The sequence below is a fragment of the Entelurus aequoreus genome, linkage group LG03 (genome assembly GCF_033978785.1).
Source record: "Entelurus aequoreus isolate RoL-2023_Sb linkage group LG03, RoL_Eaeq_v1.1, whole genome shotgun sequence".
NCBI classification, from domain to species: Eukaryota; Metazoa; Chordata; class Actinopteri; order Syngnathiformes; family Syngnathidae; genus Entelurus; species Entelurus aequoreus.
The window spans coordinates 83,521,902-83,532,260 of NC_084733.1; positions in this window are offsets into that span (position 1 = coordinate 83,521,902).

The window sequence follows — 10,359 nt, forward strand, 5'->3', positions numbered from 1 at the left end:
AACAATTTTTTTTGTTTTGACCAAAAAATCATTTAAGTGCGATACTTTGCACCATCTTGGAAGTACGTTGACATACTGTTATGTATGTATGTATATATATCTATATATAATTTATATTTTTATTTTCTGTCGATATGAAAATAGAAAGTACTTAATTGAGGCTTATTATTTCCAGGCTTTCGCAAGCCATATAAAATGATGTAGCGGGCCAGCTCTGGCTCCCCGGGCTTGAGTTTGACACGTGCACTAAACTATGACGTTAAGTAGAGGCCCACAAAATATGCGCCCCCGGGCCTTGAGCTTGAATTCCCTGCTGTAAGGCGCTCGTCCCCACCAAGACGGCGAATACCACACTACCTTAGCTCACCCTTTAGAGCACAGCTGTAACTTCCTGCCACTAAACCTGCAGAAAAAAGTTCTTCTCAGGTTCCTCTATGTTTACCTTTTCACACTTTGGACTATTTTCTTACACTTTATGAAGCATTTCTTACATATTCCTTCATTTTAAGAGATTATTGTCAAGTGTTCAATGTGATTTTACTATTTTTTTGGAGTGTTTTTCATGCTTGTGTTGACATTTCCTTCCTGCCTTGATAGCTGAGAGATTATAATCACAGAATTTTACATTTCAAATTAAAATGTTTACATGTCACATTTTTCTCCTTGGTCATAGAAAATATCAACAATTATCGATATAAAACACTTTTGTGAGCCTTGATCACACTTTGAATTCTGATGAATCACAGTAAATTACTTGCCTGTGTGATTTAAATCAACTTTAAAAAAGACCCCCATTTTTGGACACAAATGCATTTTTTATGTCAGAATGTCATACAGGAACATTTTTAAATCTCTTGCATGTTTTACACGTCATTTATTTGCCCAAAACTTGCTAATAGTGAACTCTGGTCGGGGTTAGCATGCACGAAAAGGAAAAGTAGGAACATGAAAGGACAAAATAATAAAGGGTTTGAAATCGACAAATGCTTGTTTCACTTCTGATTTTTTTTTTTTTTTTTTTTTACCATGAATTGATTAACGTGGATCCCGACTTAAACAAGTTGAAAAACTTATTCGGGTGTTACCATTTAGTGGTCAATTGTACAGAATATGTACTGTACTGTGCAATCTACTAATAAAAGTTTCAATCAATAAGATTTCCTTTCATTAAAATTCATTTCTGCAGGGTCAAAATGATGCAGAGATTCTGTTAATGTGTCATCACTTATATTACACAAATCGACGCTGGGGAATTTTTATTTAGCATCTGCTTTGTATCATATTGTAAAGATGCAGAGATGTATTTTCTCATTAGAAAAGGCAGGAAAACGTCCCAGTCGCTTGAAAGTAACTATTTCCGGCCACCAGGTGGTGGTCGTGTTCTAGCTCATAATGTACACAAAAACATCCTGCTAGATTCTTATTCGATTTACATTTGGCTTCTTTTAAGTTAAAGGGAAACTTCGGTTTTTTTCAACCTGGGCCCTGTTTTCATAATTTTTTCTGTATATGTGAGTGCTGGATAAAACATTTATATATATATATATATATATATACATATATATATATATATATATATATATATATATATATATATATATATATATATACATATATATATATGTAATATATGTAATATATATATATACATATATATATATATATATATATATATATATATATATATATATATATATATATATATATATATATATATATATATATATATATATATGTATATATATATATATATATATATATATATATATATATATATATATATATATATATATATATATATATATATATATATATATATCCATCCATCCATCCATTTTCTACCGCTTGTCCCTTTTGGGGTCGCGGCGGGTGCTGGAGCCTATCTCAGCTATATATATGTATATATATATATATATATATATATATATATATATATATAGTCGGGGTTACTGTGGTTTATCCGTTATACAGTGCTCAATACCGGTATAGAGCAAGGTACTATAGGTACTATACAAGCCTGTTTCGCAGGTTTCCCTGCTCTTCAGGGGATGAAGAGCAGGGAAACCTACGAAACAGACTTGTAGGGATGAAATAGCCTCTGTCTTTTTTCCCGACGTAAGTTTTATTTATATATATATATATATATATATATATATATATATATATATATATATATATATATATATATATATATATATATATATATATATATATATATATATATATATATATATATATATATATATATATCTCCATCCATCCATCCATTTTCTACCGCTTATTCCCTTCGGGGTCGCGGTATATATATATTTATATAGGTAGATCTGAAGTTGATCTAGATATTTAAGTGTTGAATAAAAAATAGTTGGAAAAATTAATCTATGACTTATTTTTTAATCAATCAAACATGATTGACAGTTCATTCTGCCTCAAACAGGAGGGGGGGGGGGGCGCCACCCACCTATTGTTATGATTAATATTAGTTTGTATGCTAATGTGCTACATTGCTAACGTATTCCTAAAATGATAGTAAAACCTTAAAATAATCCGTTCAAAGTTGGCAACACGCTCGGTTAGCAACACTGGCATAGCTATGTGCGCTACATGCTAACATTACATTTTAACATTATACTAGTTTAGCAACACCAGCATACCTGTATGAGCTATAAGCTCATTTTCAATGTTGGCAACATGCTAGGTTAGCAACACTAGCATAGCTATCTGAGCTACATGCTAACATTACATTTTATCATTATACAAGTTTAGCCACACCAGCATACCTGTATGAGCTACATGCTAACGTTCAATGTTAGCAACATGCTAGGTAAGCAACACTAGCATAGCTATGTGAGCTATATGTTAACATCACATTTTAACATCGTGCTCGGTTAGCAACACTTGCATAGCTATGTGAGCTACATGCTAACATTACATTTTTACATCATGCTCGGTTAGCAACACTGGCACAGCTATGTGCGCTACATGCTAACATTACATTTTATCATTATACAAGTTTAGTAACACCGGCATACCTGTATGAGCTACATGCTAACGTTCAATGTTAGCAACATGCTAAGTAAGCAACACTAGCATAGCTTTGTGAGCTACAGTATATGTTAACATCATGCTAGATTAGCAACACTTGCAAAGCTTTATGAGCTATATGGTAACGTTACATTTTAACATCATGCTCGGTTATCAACACTAGCACAGCTATGTGAGCTACATGCTAACATTACATTTTAACATCATGCTAGGTTAGCAACACTTGCACAGCTATGTGAGCTATATGTTAACATTACATTTTAACCTCATGCTCGGTTAGCAACACTTGCACAGCTATGTGAGCTATATGTTAACATTACATTTCAACATCATGCTATGTTAGCAACACTTGCAAAGCTATGTGAGCTATATGTTAACATTACATTTTAACATCATGCTAGGTTAGCAACACTAGCACAGCTATATGCGCTACATGCTAACATTACATTTTAACATCATGCTCGGTTAGCAACACTTGCATAGCTATGTGAGCTACATGCTAACATTACATTTTCACATCAAGCTAGATTATTGACACGAGCATAGCTTCTCCTCGCAAGACTGTATCAAAAATGATGAGCTACATGCTAACGTTCAATGTTAGCAACATGCTAGGTAAGCAACACTAGCATAGCTATGTGAGCTACAGTATATGTTAACATCATGCTAGATTAGCAACACTTGCAAAGCTTTATGAGCTATATGGTAACGTTACATTTTAACATCATGCTCGGTTATCAACACTAGCACAGCTATGTGAGCTACATGCTAACATTACATTTTAACATCATGCTAGGTTAGCAACACTTGCAAAGCTATGTGAGCTACATGTTAACATTACATTTTAACATCATGCTCGGTTAGCAACACTAGCACAGCTATGTGAGCTATATGTTAACATTACATTTTAACATCATGCTAGGTTAGCAACACTAGCACAGCTATGTGCGCTACATGCTAACATTACATTTTAACATCATGCTCGGTTAGCAACACTTGCATAGCTATGTGAGCTACATGCTAACATTACATTTTCACATCAAGCTAGATTATTGACACGAGCATAGCTTCTCCTCGCAAGACTGTATCAAAAATGATGAGCTACATGCTAACGTTCAATGTTAGCAACATGCTAGGTAAGCAACACTAGCATAGCTATGTGAGCTACAGTATATGTTAACATCATGCTAGATTAGCAACACTTGCAAAGCTTTATGAGCTATATGGTAACGTTACATTTTGACGTCATGCTCGGTTAGCAACACTAGCACAGCTATGTGAGCTACATGCTAACATTACATTTTAACATCATGCTCGGTTATCAACACTAGCACAGCTATGTGAGCTACATGCTAACATTACATTTTAACATCATGCTAGGTTAGCAACACTTGCACAGCTATGTGAGCTACATGCTAACATTACATTTTAACATCATGCTAGGTTAGCAACACTAGCACAGCTATGTGAGCTACATGCTAACATTACATTTTAACATCATGCTAGGTTAGCAACATTTGCACAGCTATGTGAGCTATATGTTAACATTACATTTTAACATCATGCTAGATTAGCAACACTTACATAGCTATGTGAGCTATATGTTAACATAACATTTTAACATCATGCTATGTTATCAACACTTGCAAAGCTATGTGAGCTATATGTTAACATTACATTTTAACATCATGCTAGATTAGCAACACTTACATAGCTATGTGAGCTATATGTTAACATTACATTTTAACATCATGCTAGATTAGCAACACTTACATAGCTATGTGAGCTATATGTTAACATTACATTTTAACATCATGCTAGATTAACAACACTAGCACAGGTATGTGCGCTACATGATAACATTACATTTTAACATCATGCTAGGTTAGCAACAATTGCATTGCTATGTGAGCTACATGCTAACATTACATTTTCACATCAAGCTAGATTATTGACACGAGCATAGCTTCTCCTCGCAAAACTGTATCAAAAATGATACATTTTTATCACGTTTTGGAAATTTTGCTAATTTTGTGTTTTTCACATAATACCAAAAAAAGTTTTTTGTTGTTTTTTTTTTTTGACAAAAAGAGCATAAAACACAGAAAAAATATGATCTATGGATTGGTGTAAAGCTGCTGAAAGATTGAAAGTTTAAAAAATATATATGTAGAATTTACCGTATTTTTCGGAGTATAAGTCGCACCGGCCGAAAATGCATAATAAAGAAGGAAAAAAACATATATAAGTCGCACTGGAGTATAAATCGCATTTTTTGGGGAAATGTATTTGATAAAAGCCAACACCAAGAATAGACATTTGAAAGGCAATTTAAAATAAATAAAGAATAGTGAACAACAGGCTGAATAAGTGTACGTTATATGAGGCATAAATAACCAACTGAGAACGTGCCTGGTATGTTAACGTAACATATTATGGTAAGAGTCATTCAAATAACTATAACATATAGAACATGCTATACGTTTACCAAACAATCTGTCACTCCTAATCGCTAAATCCCATGAACTCTTATACGTCTAGTCCGGGGGTCGGCAACCCGCGGCTCAAGAGCCGCATGCGGCTCTTTAGCGCCGCCCTAGTGGCTCTCTGGAGATTTTTCAAAAATGTATGAAGAATGGAAAAAGATGAGGGGAAAAAATGTATTTTTTTGTTTTAGTATGGTTTCTGTAGGAGGACAAACATGACACAAACCTCCCTAATTGTTATAAATCACACTGTTTATATTAAATATGCTTCACTCATTCGAGTATTTGGCGAGCGCTGTTTTTTCCTACTTATTTTGGCGGTCCTTGAACTCACCGTATAGTTTGTTTACATGTATAAACTTCTCCGACTTTCTAGGACGTGTTTTATGCCACTTTTTCTGTCTCATTTTGTCCACCACACCTTTAACGTCGTGCGTGAGTGCACAAAGGTGAGTTTTGTTGATGTTATTGACTTGTGTGGAGTGCTAATCAGACATATTTAGTCACTGCATGACTGCAAGCTAATCGATGCTAACATGCTATTTAGGCTAGCGATATGTACATATTGCATCATTATGCCTCATTTGTAGCTATATTTGAGCTCATTTAGTTTCATTTAAGTCCTCTTAATTAAATTTATATCTCATGACACATGTAATATGGCTTTTAATTTTTTGCGGCTCCAGACAGATTTTTTTTTGTATTTTTGGTCCAATATGGCTCTTTCAACATTTTGGGTTGCCGACCCCTGGTCTAGTCTCTTACGTGAATGAGCTAAATAATATTAGTTGATATTTTACGCTAATGTGTTAATAATTTCACACATAAGTCGCTCCTGAGTATAAGTCGCACCCCCGGCCAAACTATGAAAAAAACTGTGATTTATAATCCGAAAAATACGGTAAATATGACACTTTTTTGAGGCTTAACGTAGTTTTAAATGAAGTCGACTCAAGGTTAATAAATCAAAAACCACTGATAAACTGAGTCGTGTATTGCAATAATGTCATGTTTTCATAGCAAAAGTTGTTCTGCTCATTTCTCCGTTTTTTTCCCAGTGTTCCGTTTGGTCTTTGATGACATAACGACACAAGCGCTATCAGTCGCTAGCTAAAATTAGCGCGTCTGTGTTGTCGCGCCACGTCTCAAACGGTCGTCGTCCGCGCCCTTCAAATTTCCAAAGCCGCGTTGGAAACTTTTTTTCCAGTTAGCGTTTTTTGTTGGTTTTGTTTGTAGCGCGTCCACGGATGGTTTGTTGGCTCCTCGCTGGACCCGGAGTTTGCTTCATACCTCGCCATGGCGGCGCTAATTGGACCTCCGGAGGAATAACGAGTTGACCCGATGAAAGCGACACGCGAGTTTGGTTTCTCTGACACACGCTAGCTTGTTCTCTCCGTGGCGTGTCGCCTTCCGCGCCCATCTGACTAAACGTAGCCAAAATTCTCAGTTTGTGCAGAACAAAACAGGAACGCACGGCGTGTCCTCAATTCTACGCTCACAGCTCACTTTAGGATTTATTTTCATCTTTCTAGTATTTTAAAGACTTGGAAAGTAAAGAAATCTAACACAAAAAAAACGCTTTTCAATGAGCTATTTTATAAAGACGAGCTATTTCACAGCCGTAGCCGAGTACGGCCTTGTTAGCATCTTTGTTAGCATAGCTGTTAGCTGCTAGCTAGTACTAGCCATACTGAATATAGTTATCAACACTAACTATTTTTTTTGTTTTAATGAAAATATTCGCTTCAGTAGATACAAAGTTTAATGGCAACTTCAGCACGACGGGTTTGTTCATAGTTAGCTTTAGTGCTCATCAAATAATAGCTTATTGTTTTGTTTAGTTATTAAGAAGAATACAGCCAGAATATAATAACAATAGCCTCCTATGAGTGGAGCAAAGTGACCACAACGTTTATGTTAGCATCTTGATTAGCTTTTAGCTGCTAGCTAGTACTAGCCATACTGAATATAGTTATCAACACTAACTATTCTTTTGTTTTAATGTAAAAATTCGCTTCAGTATACACAAAGTTTAATGGCAACAGCTAACTTTAGCACGACGGGTTTGTCCATAGTTAGCTTTAGTGCTCATCAAATAATAGCTAATTGTTTTGTTTAGTTATTAAGACGAATACAGCCAGAATATAATAACAATAGCCTCCTATGAGTGGAGCAAAGTGACCACAACGTTTATGTTAGCATCTTGATTAGCTGTTAGCTGCTAGCTAGTACTAGCCATACTGAATATAGTTATCAACACTAACTATTCTTTTGTTTTAATGTAAATATTCACTTCAGTATATACAAAGTTTAATGGCAACAGCTAACTTTAGCACGACGGGTTCGTCCATAGTTAGCTTTAGTGCTCATGAAATAATAGCTAATTGTTTTGTTTAGTTATTAAGACGAATACAGCCAGAATATAATAACAATAGCCTCCTATGATTGGAGCAAAGTGACCACAACGTTTATGTTAGCATCTTGATTAGCTGTTAGCTGCTAGCTAGTACTAGCCATACTGAATATAGTTAGCAACACTAACTATTTTTTTGTTTCAATGAAAATATTCGCTTCAGTATACACAAAGTTTAATGGCAACTTCAGCACGACGGGTTTGTCCATAGTTAGCTTTAGTGCTTATCAAATAATAGCTAATTGTTTAGTTTAGTTATTAAGACGAATACAGCCAGAATATAATAACAATAGCCTCCTATGATTGGAGCAAAGTGACCACAACGTTTATGTTAGCATCTTGATTAGCTGTTAGCTGCTAGCTAGTACTAGCCATACTGAATATAGTTATCAACACTAACTATTCTTTTGTTTTAATGTAAATATTCGCTTCAGTATATACAAAGTTTAATGGCAACAGCTAACTTTAGCACGACGGGTTTGTCCATAGTTAGCTTTAGTGCTCATCAAATAATAGCTAATTGTTTAGTTTAGTTATTAAGACGAATACAGCCAGAATATAATAACAATAGCCTCCTATGATTGGAGCAAAGTGACCACAACGTTTATGTTAGCATCTTTATTAGCTGTTAGCTAGTACTAGCCATACTGAATATAGTTATCAACACTAACTATTCTTTTGTTTTAATGTAAATATTCGCTTCAGTATACACAAAGTTTAATGGCAACAGCTAACTTTAGCACGACGGGTTTGTCCATAGTTAGCTTTAGTGCTCATCAAATAATAGCTAATTGTTTTGTTTAGTTATTAAGACGAATACAGCCAGAATATAATAACAATAGCCTCCTATGATTGGAGCAAAGTGACCACAACGTTTATGTTAGCATCTTGATTAGCTGTTAGCTGCTAGCTAGTACTAGCCATACTGAATATAGTTATCAACACTAACTATTCTTTTGTTTTAATGTAAATATTCGCTTCAGTATATACAAAGTTTAATGGCAACAGCTAACTTTAGCACGACGGGTTCGTCCATAGTTAGCTTTAGTGCTCATCAAATAATAGCTAATTGTTTTGTTTAGTTATTAAGACGAATACAGCCAGAATATAATAACAATAGCCTCCTATGATTGGAGCAAAGTGACCACAACGTTTATGTTAGCATCTTTATTAGCTGTTAGCTAGTACTAGCCATACTGAATATAGTTATCAACACTAACTATTCTTTTGTTTTAATGTAAATACTCTCTTCAGTAGATACAAAGTTTCATGGCAACAGCTAACTTTAGCACGACGGGTTTGTTCATAGCTAGCTTTAGTGCTTATCAAATAATAGCTAATTGTTTAGTTTAGTTATTAAGACGAATACAGCCAGAATATAATAACAATAGCCTCCTATGATTGGAGCAAAGTGACCACAACTTTTATGTTAGCATCTTTATTAGCTAGTTTAGCAACATTAGCATGACTATGTCAGCTGCATGCTATCATTACATTTTAACTTTTCGCTAGGTTAGCAACTGGAAGTAACACATACAGACAAAAAACCTAAACACATTCATCCTATAGTACCTGAACGCATCATTTGAGGCCCATAGAGGCAACACGTACACACAAAAAACCTAAACACATTTATCCTATAGTACCTGAATGCATCGTTTGAGGCCCATGGAGGCAACACGTACACACAACAAACCTCAACACATTTATCCTATAGTACCTGAATGCATCGTTTGAGGCCCATGGAGGCAACACGTACACACAACAAACCTCAACACATTCATCCTATAGTACCTGAATGCATCATTTGAGGCCTATGGAGGCAACACGTACACACAAAAAACCTCAACACATTCATCCTAGAGTACCTGAATGCATCATTTGAGGCCCATAGAGGCAACACGTACACACAAAAAACCTAAACACATTCAACCTGTAGTACCTGAATGCATCGTTTGAGGCCCATGGAGGCAACACCTAAACAAAACAAACCTAAACACATTCATCCTATAGGACCTGAATGCATCGTTTGAGGCCCATGGAGGCATCAAGTACACACAAAAAACCTAAACACATTCATCCTATAGTACCTGAATGCATCATTTGAGGCCCATAGAGGCAACACGTACACACAAAAAAACTAAACACATTCAACCTGTAGGACCTGAATGCATCGTTTGAGGCCCATGGAGGCAACACGTACACACAAAAAACCTAAACACATTAATCCTATAGTACCTGAATGCATCATTTGAGGCCTATGGAGGCAACACGTACACCCCAAAAAACCTCAACACATTAATCCTATAGTACCTGAATGCATCATTTGAGGCCCATGGAGGCAACACGTACACACAACAAACCTCAACACATTCATCCTATAGTACCTGAATACATCATTTGAGGCCCATGGAG